The 15,582-nt window shown below is 45.8% G+C and overlaps 1 protein-coding gene across 1 annotated transcript in view; it reads left to right on the top strand.

Annotated features, from left to right (window-relative positions):
- Window positions 1-15,582, top strand: part of LOC8024365 — a 38,151-nt gene that overhangs the window by 206 nt on the left and 22,363 nt on the right. The gene's annotated exons all lie outside the window — the stretch shown is intronic.

Raw genomic sequence — 15,582 nt, 5'->3', positions numbered from 1 at the left:
GTGCGGAAAACCAGTGAGTTTTTTGTGGATGTTAGCTCACAATGTTATCATAAGGGGCTCTAAGCCCCCTGTGATAAACTGTAGAGGAACTCGGGGTCCCGCGAGTCATACATAGCCAGCAATTGGAGCTCGCGCTCTCTCCAAGAAAAAGAGTTTCGCGCTCCCCCACCCCCTCCCTCTAAATAAGAACGTAGACTCTCGCGAGCCATGCTGCTCAGCTGTGCGCGCCCACTTTGTGTCAGTCGAGAGTGTCAGTCAAGCGTGTCGCTTTTCTCAATAAATTCAGCCCCTACAAGTCATAACACATCACGCGTTCAAAAAGGCGGTATGCGCCCAGTCTTGTACACGTTACTAAAAAAAAGTAATCGATTACAATTACTATTACTTTTGGCTAAAAAGTATTCGATTAGATTACTTGATTACTCGACGGCAAAAGTAATTGGACATTACTTAGAGAAGTAATCGTTACTTTTCCGATTACTTTATTGTGTGAAGGCACGTCTTTAGCGCTCGTAACAGTGAACTACTTCCAACCTATATTTCACATTTGCACAAGTATTGAAGAAGAAAAACTGGCTCCCTCTTCGTGGGTCGTTGCACCTTCACAATGTGGACAGAAGCATAGAATTCGTTTGAAGACGTTTAATGATTTGGGCGTTCGCCAGTGTGTGTGTGTGTGGGGGGGGGGGGGGGGGGGGGGGGAGCGGAGGGGGTTCTAGATCTTGTTAAGCTTGAGCAAGGGTTGTCGCTCAAAGTTTGCGTCGCTCATTTTATTATTCACAGGTGGATCAGCTCGCATGTTATACAAAAGAGGAGCAACTCCAGAATTCGAAACGGATCATGTGTAGTATCCATTAGCGGAAGAGATCGCCCCGACCACTTCTCAACTCGAAACATTGCTTGTCACAAAGACCACGGCATCCGCTTTAGGCATTCTTCGGTTGTGGTTCTCCTACGGGCTGCGAGTAGGTACCCTAAGCAGGATTTTTTTTTTTTTTTTTTATTTATGTGTGTGTGTGCGTGAGGGGGCTAGTTTGAACGAAGGACTCACAAAGCTACATTATGTTTCCCCAAACTTCGCCCTGAACGGCCATTGTCACGCACTGTGGCTTCCCTGGGGCATTCCACTCCCAACCCCAGCTCGAAAATAAAAAAAACAACAAAAAAAAAAAAAAACGGACATTCCACAGAAACTGTACATAGAATGAGATGGACCTGGTTTCCTACAGCTCCGCAAAAATCTTTCTTTTTTCCGTTCGAAAAAAAAAAAAAAGCGAATTTTATTTTTCCCAGTTCAAAAAAAAAGGTGTGTGCCGGCCCAGGGGGGGGGGGGGGGGGGGGGGGGGGGGGTGTTTCCGTGAACAAATTGTAACGATTACAAGTAATTTTATTACTTCAAAAAGTAATCAGATTACTCTTGTGATTACTGCCTAATAAAAGTAATCAACTGATTATAAAATTACTCCAAAAAGTAATCGATTACAAGTAATTTGATTACTTGTAATGCGTACGGTACAAGTCTGTTAATAATGCGCCACACGGTTACCTTCTTCACTGTTTGTTTATCGGGCTCGACGGACGTTACACGAAGAATCGCCCTCCTGTAATCTTGCCTGATTAACAAAAAACGATAATAATAACGTTTGTTTTTATATTTGATCCCATTATGGTTCACATTGCAATTGTTTTAATGGCAGTCATGATTACTGTCTGAACCAGTGACGCAACATAGAAAAAGAGCAACTGGCTTTACGATATGCTCCATTCCCTATTTAACGTCTGCCGATCGCCCGGGACGTGCAGCAATAATCCACGCGGTGATCGTTTTTTTTTTTTTTAATCTGTTAGAAATAAATAGAAATACTAATTTGTGTTGTGTTGTGTAATAGCATTCGTGTACTCCTTATTCCGTATCCCACTTATCACCCAATAAAAATGTCCCTGTGGCGGTGACCTTTTTTTTTTTTTTTTTTTGCGCATTAGAAACCAATTTTTAGCATGTTGCTGAATTTCTCGAACGTATACCTCTGGCAGAACAAGATGCACAAAACAAAATATCGGTCTAAAACAAATTCCCCCTACTTTTCATCTGAACTACGCTGCAATGCAGGCAAACGAAATATAAGACGAGAGAAGCACGACATTATTTTTGAGAAGAAACGGCTGTAGGAGGGACACACCACTCAATCGCACCGTCCAGCGTACTTTTCTTCTTTCGTTTGGCTTGTTTCGGTGAACGCGGGCCCTGGACTGCTCGTCTTCCTTCCTTGGGAATAAGCTTTCCGGTGGCGGGCTAGCAGGCGCACCTGCGTAAGGATTCTAAACTTTCTGTCTAGCCTCGCACGCTGCCGAGTGGGAGAAACTGAACTGTGCAAATAAAAATTATTATTATTATTATTAATATTTTGTGAGGAATCCCAGAAAACCCAGCGCGTCTCCCTCTGTTGGGTACCGGCCATAACCGCTTGACCTTCAGCAGAGGCACGTCGCTGATGGCGCTCGCGGATTACACTGCCTCGCGGCGACACCGGATGCAGGGCTGCTCAAACGGGAAAGTATTGAGGGCCCTATTATGCTCGATGGGATTCATTACAGAACAAACAAATGAAGGACATTTTAGTACACAAGAGAAAGAATGTGCATTAAAGGATACCCAATAAAAAATTTTCGACCTAAATTTCGAGGGAATGATGCCCATATTCAGCGCTAAGACACCCTCAATTGCGCGAAGTATACTTTAGGCGAGATTTCTGCTCGTCAGCAGAAAGCGTTCCGTCCATTGCGACAGCTTGTTATGAAGGTAAACACAAAAAGCTAAAACAAATTACCCTCCCCCCTTCCTCCCGAATTCAGTAATCATGCCGCACCCCCCCCCCCCCCCCCAAAAAAAAAAAAAAATACTTCTGGCGTTGCCTTTGTATGGATAGTGCACGTGCTATCCTCGCGGTTATGTTTTAATTTTTATAGTGCAAACGTGTAAAAATAGAAAAAGGACATTTAAGGGTGGGCTTACGTAATAAAGAGCATGGAAGTAAATATGTAGAGTGCAAGGAAGGGGTGGCGTATAGATAGATTACTTTTAAAAGGGTATTCACACGGGGAGAAATCCCGGAGATTTTTCCCCTGCGCGCGCTCATCACAAGACGAAAACGCGAGGCTTATGCACATCGCAAAGCCTGACGTTTTCGTCGCGGGATGCGCGTGCCGTGGAGAAATCATAGAGTTATTATAATGTACGCTAGAGGTTCAACTGGCGCTAGTGTCTATGCGACTTCCGTGACGCAAATTGAAGCAGACAGCAACCAGTCTACTTTTGCGGTGCTCCTGTGCATTCCTATGGGAAAACGCGCATGCATTTTTCCTCTTCGCCGGAAAATAACGTGGAACACTTTGGTTATTTGGGTCGTACCGAATAGCATGTACCTTGATTGACACTGTGAAAGTGTAATTGCTTTAGTTAGCGCATTTTTCTTCATCAGTGAACGATGTTTAACTTCGCTCTATTTCAGTTCCAAACGTGTGTTCCGCAGCAGGTGTGTAAAAACAAGCGACGATTCGAAGCAAAATTACAATCGAAAGGAATGTAGAGTGTGTTCAAGGCTCGCCAGCAATCCGGTGACGCTTATATATTGATAATATGCCAGTCCTGTCACTATATAAAATTGACCCCGTCGTGCATGAGCGGATAAATACATTCAAAACGTAGAGAATAAAGTCCGTGGGCTATAAAAGTTGTCTCTTCGTATTGTTTTCTCTGCCGGGCAGCTTTTATCGGGCACTTGTTCTCAAAGATTTCGAGCGTGCGAGTGATATTTTGAACGTAGAACAAGCAGCTTCGCTCAGAGCAGAAAGAATAAAACGGTACTTACTTATTTAAAATAGGAATAGATTACGTGGCCTTCAATTAATTTTGATCGTATATGCACGTGTAGTTACTGATCCGGTGTCACTGCGTAGTTCTTGCCGTCTTTCTTAATTTCCAGATGTTCTTCGATGAAAAGCGCCGACGTCGTGTTCGCGCTAACAGTGTCCGACAGTGCACATAAATACACGTACGAAGCTGTTTTAGCACCGTTTTTAATCCGATTATTTTGAAATAAAAACACCGTAACTAACCAATTATTTCGTCGGCCTGACTGAGAAATGTTCCAAGCTACCTAGTACGTACGAATTATTCGGGATATTTGTTCTTATGATCGAGCGCAGAGAGAAAATGCACTCGCTTTTTCCCATAGAAATGCATTACCGGAAATCAATTTTCGACTGGTTGCTGTCTGCTTCAATTTGCGTCAGCACACTAGCGCCACTTGAACCTCTAGCGTACATTATAATAACTCTATGGGAGAAATCCCCGGGATTTCTCCCTCGTCTGAATACCCCTTAACGTGTGGGAGGGCTTACATAGGACAAACCGGAAGGTGCTTAAATGACAGACAAAGGGAACACGCACTGACAGTAACATCTTCACCCTCGAGTAATCTAGCGGTATGCTGCAACCGATGCGATTGTGTCACAAAGTTTTCTGTTGTCCCGATTAGAAACCACAACAAAATGACTAGGGAAATTTCGGAGGCGTTTTTCATAAGGAAGTGCGACGGCGACACGTACATTAGCGCCCCATCGATAGCATCTACAGTCCTTGGTTAGCTCGAGCTAGAAAGATTATATGTAGATTATTGGACACTGTGTATACATGACGTGAATGGTTATTGATAAGGCATATATGTTTCTTTGGTTTAGGTCAGATTAAACCGCAGTTGCAAGTGCGCTCTACTGTGTGTGTATGTCTTCTTTTACTGGTGTTCGTTTTTTAGCGCTTTTAATCCTGAAATTTACCACCAACTAGCCCAAGTGAATACCCTATAGGGTATAGCAGAGCCTTAAAGTTCCCTCAGTGGCAGCGTAGCAAAACTGGTTTGTGAGATCGCTCTATTCAAGACGCTTCTGTGAACCCTTCACTGTGTTCGTCGGAAGCGTCCCACGAAGACAGTGAAGGAACCTCGACGTGTTCTGCTAAAGAAGTGTAGATTTCTAAGTTTCTTTGGCGCGCAGTATCTTACGTACCTTTCCAGCCATGATCACCCGGGCCAAAAATGCCGAAGCACTGGGGTGTGGAAGCACGCGTGCGGTGTCTCTCAGAAGGGAGCTACTGCGCAGGCTCAGAACGTGTCCCTCAACCCAGCGGGCATAGATGGCAGTACGCACTAAGAACGGTCTGGCCTATCATCACTGCTTCGGGTGATGATGTTAGATCCTAATGGCGCAGTGGCCGCTCTCCGCAGAGGACGTCTTTTTGGAGATATGCGCTCTAAGGTGCACACGCTGTACTTTTCACACTGGATATATACTACACGTTAGAGTCCTCGAGGTCTTCCGTGTACCTTTGCATCGTTTATCAACCGGGCGAAAAATGCTGAGTCACTGAGCTGCGGACGTATGAGTAGCGTCCGACATACCGCACAGGAAAGCAGCAACGCATGCTCAGAAGGCCTTCCACAGCCCAGCAGACAAAGATGGCGGCGCGCATGAAGGCGAATTTTGCAAAGGTCTGTACGAACCTTAATGAGTTTCGGTTACGGAGCTCGATGCAGTCAGCACTCACCGCTCAACTTGCCCGATGGTTCGCCTTCTCTGGGTGACTGTTTTCTCCGATGGAACCCGGCTCCATGAGGAGGTGGCGTCGCAGCATTGCGCATGTCAGGCAGACTCTCTGTTCGTTTCACTGTATGCATGCGCCGCACGCGTTCCCGCGGTCACTATCCACTTATTATACTCCGTTCCCCCTTAAGCTCAGGCTAGGTTGCGTTTCGTATTGAGTGCGTATGTAACCAACGTTGAGACACTGAACATGTTTGGCCGAGGCGTGATTGAGCGAACAGCAATGATGCGATGGATTCGAGTCATTTTAGAGCACCCTTTTGGAGCAGTCAAATGTCAATTTTGGAGGAGCCAAAACACTTTTTTTTAGCACAATCTTACTCTTCATTGTGGTGCATTCCACTGCTAATAATAACCTGTAGAGATTAATGAGTTGGACCTGTTTAACGCAGAGACAGTTTTTTATTTATTTATTTATTTATTGAAAAACTACCATGGCCCTGACGGGCATTACAGAGGGCGGTGGCCACATAATAACACACAAAGAAAACATAACAGAAGCAAAAACCAAAAGCAATACAAAAAATTAGGAAAAAAAGTCACGAGACATTTTCAATAACATAATTAATAATAGTCGTTTTACACCAATCAAGAGATGGTATTGATGTTAAACGTGTCGGTAAGTGGTTCCCTTCTGTCGATGTCCTGGGAATGAAGGAATCGAGAGAGGCAGGGATATGGCACTGGAAGGACTCTAACTTTAAACTGATCGATTCATTAAGAAATGTAAGATGGGTTCAAGATGGGGTCTTTCTCCTAGGCTAGCGTTAGAGTCATAGATTTTGTAAAAGAGGCATAGTTCAGAACATATACGGCTCAACAAAAGAGGAGGTAAAGAGAGCCTGAATTTCATGGATGTTGCACTGGCTGTACGATGATAATGGCTTAGAATGAAGCGAACGCTGCGATTTTGAGCTGGCTCGAGGTTAGAAATGAGTGTTGATTAACCAGGATTCCAAATAGCAGCTGCATAATCTAGTTTAGAGTGAACCAGAGATTTATATCCTGGTAACGTAAGTGATACGGGAGCTAAAGGAAAGTTATGTTTTAGCTATCCTAGCATGGAAGAGGCTTTAGCAACTATGTGATCGGTGTGGATTTGCCAGGATAAGCTATAAGTGATACGTAGACCAAGGTATTTATAGGAAGTAAAAGACCGCAAGGAACCGTTATTAAGGAAGTAGGTGGAAGGCAGTGTGTTACGACGAGAAACTCTTATCGATTTACATTTGTCTGTGTTAAGGGTCATGTACCACTTTTTACACGACGTAAAAGACCACCCTTTGAATAGGCTCAAGAGAGAACAGTTTTATTTCTGTCCACCATTAACACAGGGATGTCCTAACTTTTTTTTTTTTTTTTTTTTTTTGGCTAAGGCGCCGGATCTAGGCTTTGTCGCTGTCTCGAGGGCCGGAAAATAATAGGTAAATATAAATAAGGAAAATCTAAATAAATAATCCCAAATATGTAAGCACTGAAATACAAAACTTAAAGTTAGAGTAAACATGGAAAAAAAAAAAAGAATCTAAGGTGGATGAATACATGTACGTACTTTGTTATGAAATGTAATATTTAGCGAATTATAACATCACACAAAGTTGGAGCCCAGAAAACATACCACGCATAAATCAAAGCGCGTAGGAACTTTGGCACGTTCACCCAGGGCAGATGATTAGTGAGAACTTATAGAACTGATGCTGACCATATGCAATAGATGTGACGCAGTACAACAAGCACAATATACATGGGACCGTAAATTAATTCTAACATACATAGTTACACAGATACGAAATAGGGGACTTGGAACAGGGATGCTGCTGATGACAATGTCCGTCTAAAAATATGACGAGAGGACACACCTTACGGTGAACAGTTTTCTGTATTTTTTTTCTAGTAATTTTGTTTAAGCGGTTAGTGCGCGCCGCGGCGCAGTTTCTTTGCGCGCTATTTTTACACCGGAAGCAGCGGGCCGGCTGGAAGCGGACCGCAGGCCGGGCTCCATTGGGAGGACTGCACGAAGCCACGGGCCGGTCAGAAGTCCTCCGTGGGCCGGATTTGGCTCGGCCCGCGGGCCGGAGTTTGGAGACCCCCGATCTCACACAACACAACTGAGTTTTTCGACCAGCAAAAATAAACTACGCGCTGCCGAACGCTTCCGTCAGAATGTAACACTAAGCTGTTGTAATAAGAACTCAGTTCATTTAAAAGTTAAACCCAATTTTAGAAAATTTTAATGGCGAGAATAACGCCCGCTCTGGAGTCCGTTACATGCTCAGCGTACAGAGGATGGGAGTCTTTAACGCTCCCGCTACCTGCATGCCGCCTCATTTCCACACCCTCAAGCCAGCGTCACGCTGCTCACACATGCATCACACAAAAGACAGTTTGCAAACAGGGGTCACCGCAATGTCCGTGGTTCGAATGCCGCGTGCCAAGTTTTCTCCTTGAACTCATTGCGGCATTTGAAGCACGGATACCGCGACGACTCGCATTCGAATCTTCCTGCAGTTGGCATGGGCCGATTTTGATGTTGAGGTTCCCGAATGTCTGACAGAGAGCCATCATCGGCCCTGGTCGGTCATATATGTGTGTTTTGCCCGAAAGACAGCATATAAGTTAACGGCGATTGCATTTTCGCTACTCTCACTTCGTATACCGCCGATATTGCAGTCCTGTGCAGGCGGTGGTGCGTGGCTTGACTTCCATTCGAAGTTATTCCGCAGTATTCTTTACACTTTCTGCTTGATTAGTTTACATTTATTGCGGTAGAGCTGCAATGCCTTCAAAATGGAAATTAAAAATGGAAAGACGTCGCTGCGAGGTGCACGCAACGGTAACTTAAATATTGCTAAAGACTGATGCCTTATCTGGACAATGCGGGTCGCAAACACACTAGGCGGCAGTGCCATTTGCCAGTGTGATGTAGGCCCCTGGCTCTGACATTCTCGCGCGGAAGCAATGATTACCAAGCTAACGGGCTTTGGAACTACGCTCCAAAAAGGCTCGGTTATAACAACAACAAAAAAATAGTTCTTACTTGTTGATTTGCTAGGACATCTGATAACGCCTCAGCCGGTCGTCGTGCAGAGATGAAGAGCAATGAATAGAACTCGTTGCTGCCACTTGGCGTGTTCTCCTGCACGAGCGCTCGTTCGAGCATATTTTAAAGTGAAGAGGTAGCGCGTTCTCGTGCCGCGCAGCTCGAACCACCTCCCGGACCGACGATTTGTAAAAATGGTGCGTGCATCGAGTGCCGGGGGACAACAAAAATGCAATGGAAACTATTTGTTTGTATTTATCGCGTAACATATTAATGTATAATAAAAAAAAATTGCCGACTTTTTGCCACAGTGTGCGAGGAAGTGACAAAGATAGCTCTCATTGCACGTGGTGAAATCCACTCTTTTACTCGACCACAAACAATACCGACTTGTGGTCACTGAAGTGTGTAGGAAAAGTTTGAAAAGTACACTGCACAGATCAGTCACCGTCCTTGCCTAAGATTAAATCGGGACAGGTACCGTCACGGTAGGTTGCTCACACAGTATATATCAGTGTGTCGAACCGAAAAAAATACGGTTTCGGTTACGGTTCAGGTTCAGGCAAATTAATTTTGTTCCGGTTTAGTTCCGGTTCGAATAATTCGATCCGCGAACCGGTTCAGAAATTATAAATGACAAATTGCAACATCAAAATAACAAAATCAAAATAACATCAAAATAACATCAAAATAAAAAAAAAATTGCAACATCACGTTCTAGAAACGTGTTATGAAATGAGCACACAGCAGCATTTAGGATTTACGAGATTGTAGAAACATGAAATCCCGTGACGCGATATATTTTTTTTTTTTTTTTTTTGCACAGTCTTTTAATTTTTTTTTCCGTGCAAGCCGCGACCAGCGCAATACTGGTTCCTATGTCAAGATTCATGGATGCAGCGTTTATATTCCTCAGACTGAGTGGAGAAGAAAAATATGTAAGCGAGGTGTGTGTCAGTTGACGGCACTTAAAAAACAAATGGCATTGATAGCACATTCATTGTCAACAGCGCGTGGCCGAACCGTTGTGACATGAGCCGGTAACCGTTATTTTTTTTTCCCGTTCAGTTCCGGTTCGGGTTCATCGCGATAACAATATAACGGTTCGGGTTCGGGTTCAGTTCCGGAAAAAATACCGGTTCGGTTCCGGTTCGACACCCTGGTATATATACATGCAAACTGAGTGACCGCGTTCTAAGGCCAAGAATGTGATGAACCGCTCGTCTCTCGACTAAGACGTTTTTTGTTTCCTGTCGTTCTAGCCACGTGGATTCCGCATCTAATATGCGAAACAAAAAAAAAAAAAAAAAAAAAAAAAAAAAAACACATTTCAACCTGGAACATGCGAGAAAATATAGGTGAGGCAAAACAAGAATGTGTAACAATCACACATTTTTCGTAAACACCTTTCATCGGCGTGAAGAACCGAAACGATGTATTAGCACATACCAGAAGTGACGACATTCAAGATGGCTGCGCCCCTGTAGAAAAAAAATTTATACTAAAGTGACCAGACGTTCCGATTAATACCCCTGATACACGGGCACCCTTAACCGTGGTTAACTCAGCGTTAACTGCTGTTACGCGGCGCCACAGTTACCGACCAAATGTACTAGATGCGCATGCCACAGAGTATGCGAATTGCAATAAAAAGGAATGGGCACGGTGTCTACGAAATAATAGGGTGATTTGTTACCGAAATTTAAACTTTGTCATTACGCACGAAGCGTAATGACAAGGCATTCATTATTTCGAAGTGACGAAAGTTTATCAGTAAACTAACAAACCTGCATATTGCCGCGAGCGCAGCTAACCATGTAGTTAGCGCGCCCGTGGCCTAACGGTTACCGGGCTTGTCTTCCACGCAGAAGGCCAGGGTTCGATTCCTGGCCGCGGCTCTTCTTTTTTGTTGACGCTGTAATGTGATTTTCCGGTAAATTCGAGAACCGTCTTGCTGATTCCAGGTTAGAATCTTCTACGCACCGAACCTTCTACGCCGAATGTTCCCGAAGCCCACGCGCGTAAAAAATGGGCGCCGCGTGGCGTTCGACTCTGCTGTCACGCCGACTTCGACGCCCGCGACGCTCTGCTTTCTCCCGCTGCCTTTTTATTTTTGGGCACAAGTTCGCCCCATTAAGGCCTGTTCACACATGCAGCGGAGCGCTGCAAGCATAGCGCTGACCTCGCGCTAAGCACGTGCCGATGGGAGCGTTCACCAGCTTTGTATCGCACCGTCAAAACTGTTGCCCATGGCAGACGATAAGTAGCTGACGGCACGCGAGCAGCGCTACATCAGCGCTTCGCTGCATGTGAAAACTGGCCTTTAAACGTTTAGTTCCTTCATTTACCATCGCCTCATCAATTGCCATTCGTTGGTATTGGTATTTATTTGCGCTCGTGAACGCAGGCGTCACAGAAAGGCGTGTAGCCCGTACAATAATGCCTGTGAGGCCCGTCTAGAGGGGGTGATTATGTTAGTGATTAATGAACACTGAGGTATAATGAAGGGCGGGGCAGTGATGCACCGTGAGGGATGGGGCAGGGTTATGCGTGTGATCGCAGGTGTGCTCCAGCCTCGCGACAAAGTTCCAGTATTTCCGGTTTGTCACTCATGGGCATGCTGACAATTCTTGGTGGCAATGAACGCCATAGTTGTACAGCGCGGACGAGGCATGAGTTCGCGTGGCGCTCAGTTCTTGCGAGCAGGGGCTCCAGATGACCGGTACGGTGGTTCCTGCGTGGGACTGTGATCAGGTAATCATTTTTTCAATCAAGGTAATCAATTCAAGGTAATCAATTCGTGACAATATCATTTAATATTACCAACTGCCAAAACGAGACACGTGGAAAGAATAGAACAGTCGCAATGCGTCAATGAAGACGAAGATGACGCCATCCGGGCCTGGCCCGGTGGGTAGCAGACCCTTACCAGCCAGCGCAGGCATGCCCGGCCTTCAGGCCCCGCGGAAATGGTCTGGATGACCACCCTCGTGCTCACTCTCTCCATCTTGAACTTGGCGCATGCTGAAAACCCCCGCCGGCTGCGGAACGTCGAAATCCCTCCAGCAACGGCCCAGAGAGGAAGACTCAGCCCGGCGGCGCAGACCGTCGGTCTCCAGCCGGTGCGAAAGCAGAGACAATCGGGTCGACCGCAGCAACAAGAGTTCCTCGATCTCCAGACGGTGACTGGGATAGTCCTAACCACCGCCACGCTTTCGGCCCTGATCGTGGGAGTGGCGTGTTATGCTTGCCGCAGCAAGTCGCCGGCCCACCGTGGGTCGCGTGGGAGATGCGGAAGGTACGTCAGGTTGGAGGGGCCTTCCACGCCGGACTTCAAGAGGACCTTGCGCCTTTCGCCGGTCGGCCCGTTTTTCAGTGTGAACCGGGATCAGTGGGCTTCTATATCGCTGGTGAACTTGCTCAACAGCTATCCGTCCGCATCGACGACCAAGATCGCGGCCCAACATGGCGACCACGGCGGTGGCCATTTTGGGCCCGCCAGCGACACGACCTGATGCGACCCGTCGCCTGACGTTCGCATGTGTACTGGCTGGCGCTACGGTTACCTGAATTAACCTGTTTGACTCAGTGGTGACGGTCCAGTTGGTCGGGAATTCCGCTCAATAGCTTCGTGCATTCATTTATTAAATTTAAACGTTGTGAACAAAGTACCATCGTGGGACATTCCAACGCAAACCGCGTGCATTAATACTTTTATTCTAAATAGAGCAATTTCTGCCCTAAGATGATTTTTATACCTTTTTACATTAAACGTTCGCACTCGCATGTTTCTCGAGTTTTGCTTGAACGGTTAGCAGACCGAGCATGTATGTATGAGAAACGTTTATTGGGCAAAAGACACAACTGGCAGTTACGCTAGGGTAGGGCCAGAGGGGCAAGGGGATGTTGGGCTATTCGGGTAGAATCTAATTAGATGTCGTCTCCCAGGCCGGTCTTCTCTAGGTAGGTGAGGACACTGCCCAGGATGACTTTTCAGACCGAGCATATTTATTTTACCCGCCGCCGTCTGCTTTACAGCGGAGGCTCCGGCTCCACTCCAGAGATGGCGCCACCAATACCGTCCGCGCTAGTTTGTTTTCTTTTTTTTTTTCTTCGCCGCCAGCGCTGTGATGCACGCCGCAGCACCGGGCTCAGCGAACCGCGACTCTGCGCGAACAACCGTCTACAATGGCGACACGACGGAAGGCAGGCTCCGCACTCCAGTCGACCGGCATTTCGTAACTGGGGAAAAGATGCAGACCCGACTTGTTCGTCAGGGAACCCGAGGAGTGCGACTGTAGCGCCATCTTGAGAAGGTATGGACAGATCGATCTGCTTTCGGTTTCACTCACTCCTATCGACAGGTGGTTGGCTCATACTTCGTGTGGAGGATTAAGCGTATCACGGCGACGCCGTCGCCCGATTTAGCCGCTATTCGGGAACCGGCGACGCTAGCCCCGGGAGCTCGTGCAAGGGTGCGGTTATTCGTTTTCTGTAAAGCAAAAAAAGAAAAAGTGGCTTTATTTGAAATTGACACCTCCCCAAAGAAATGGAATCAAAATCGGGCTATTACCTATTTCTACCCGATTAATAGAATGAAATGCTAGCATTTGGAGTTCCGTGTGTAAAAGTAACTAAATTCGTAAGTTAAATGTGATAATCTAAAAACGATTGGGAAGGTAGCTAAGTAATTTCTGCCAAAAACGCTAAGCAAAATCAAATTTGCGGTTTCCGTTTTATGAACTCTTTGTAAGGTCGGTCGTTTGCGACGAACAGAACTACACGCGCACGACGAAGTCCCGAACACGGCTGATCTTGGTAGCTGCATTCGAACCCCGGTCGGCTGCGTTTGAGACCCTGCGTGCTTACTATGCCTACCTCGTGCGAATGCCACAATCCCACAACTTCCAAATCGTAAAAATAACCTAAAAAAAAAAAAAAAAAAAAAAAAAGCTCGGTGTTTTTTTTGTGTGTGTGTTTTTTTCCCCTAGAAAGAATAAATAGGAAAACGATGAAACCCGTGCAAAATGCGTCGACATAAAGAGCGGCCGGAAAAATTAAGCCACACTTAATACGTGGCGATTAAATTGGTTTCCACTGTGCAGTTCACTATTCCTGGGAACGACACTGTTAGTCCAGTCATAGAATCGTTCCCAACCTATGGTTTCTTTCTTTTAATCTTGACGACGAGTTCTGCATGGAATCTACTACACAAATGTAGAAGCAGGAACATCTCGCTGCCAATGTCTTTGGCATAGTACTTATCCTGCGTTTTTTTTTTTGTGTTTTTTTTAGGTTAGAGTTTGATTACTTCAACCACCTGCAGAGTCAAATAATGAGATGCACATCATTACTCTTATTGTTGGTTGCCGTGGCAGTTGCCTTTTTCTGCTCTTCTTCCTTCTTTTTTTTTTTTTTTTTTGCTATTGCATTTAGCAGTAGTAGGTTTCTCTTATTGTATCAAGAGGTTGTCGTGGCAACTGTCAAATGATCGTTTACTTTTTTTGCGGCCTTTGCAGAGTTTAACTTGATGCCGAACGTATCACCTCTAATACTACTAGCATATTAGATGTGATAGATGACTGAATTACCCCGCTCGACATAAGGTAGAGCAGGCCGCAAATAAGCGCGCAGAGACAATAAGAGGAAGAGTTTTGCATTTTGGAGTAGAACTCATTTCCCTCTGCACGCGGTATCACACAATACATTCGCACAGCAACAGGATCGCAAATGAAAATAAAAAAATAAGAAGGCAATAAAAAGATATTTTGTATGCAACTAACACCTTCGGGGAAAAAAAGCGTGATCTGGGTATCAGCATCCGTTTAAACCAGACGCAAAAAAACAAAAAACAGGCGCGTTTTTTTTTTTTTTTTTTTTAAACAAGGCGAAGAAAACTTGGTAATTTCACTGTCTGAATGTTTACGAGAACGCACACCCTCTGAGAAGTCGAGCGCGTGACTGAAGGCAGCTGTTCGATACCGTTCTAGGGCCACCCTGCTCCGCGCAACAAATAATGTCTCCACGCCGAGACTTGCCAGACGTACGGACATCCCCCTGGGAGGGAGTTCAGAAAGGGTAAAACCCGCTCGATGATGTAGCACGCAAGACGACACACAAAGATCCGAACAAGTGGATGATCGTCGATAACGATTACGCGGGGCGAAGAGGTGCTCAACAGCCCATGGCCCCGCGGCGCGGGTGCCTCCTGGAGTCGAGATTAACTCCGAGAATCCAAGATGGCGTCGGATCGATAGGGCGCGCGGCGCGTTCTCCTGCAACTTATCACGCACAAAGCTGAAGAATAAAAAATAAAAAAATGCTTCGAGCTATTGTGATTTCGGTCACCCTTTTTTTTTATTTTCCTCCGCGATATGTTCATTGTACCGTGGGGTTTCGCTGTTTGAGCAAGCTGTATGAACAGTGACGACCATATCGATCGGTCGCGGTCAATTAAACGCCGCGTATTGAGGACGACCCGGTCCGTTTATAAGAACGTCGGTTATACTATATGGCGCCTGCCGACAAACCCGGTCATGTGAAGTAAGTAGGCCTAAGCACGCACAACTGGTTGTCAGCGGCACGTGTTGCGGCCATCTCCAGGGCGAACCACCCTCAAAAAGTTACAGCTTTTTTTTTTTTTTTTTTTTTTTTTTTTTTCATTGCAAAAGTGAATTGTGCATTGTCGAACTATCATTTTCCGCTCACTCGTGCGACGCCAGTTGAGTCTGTACCCGTTGTTGATTTTTGCAAATAAAAAAAAAAAAAGTTTTTTTAAAGGGTACACGCCGGGGGGGGGGGGGGGGGGGGGGGGGGCACGCTGCACACTTAACGGTAGACACTAATACGCGTGAGAAATGTGACCAGAGCGTAGCTGACCTCAG

Source organism: Ixodes scapularis, unplaced genomic scaffold, assembly GCF_016920785.2.
Source record: "Ixodes scapularis isolate PalLabHiFi unplaced genomic scaffold, ASM1692078v2 PGA_scaffold11__112_contigs__length_91849675, whole genome shotgun sequence".
Taxonomy (NCBI): domain Eukaryota; kingdom Metazoa; phylum Arthropoda; class Arachnida; order Ixodida; family Ixodidae; genus Ixodes; species Ixodes scapularis.
Note: the sequence above shows the minus strand (reverse complement) of the source record. Positions and strands in the feature narration are given on the sequence as shown.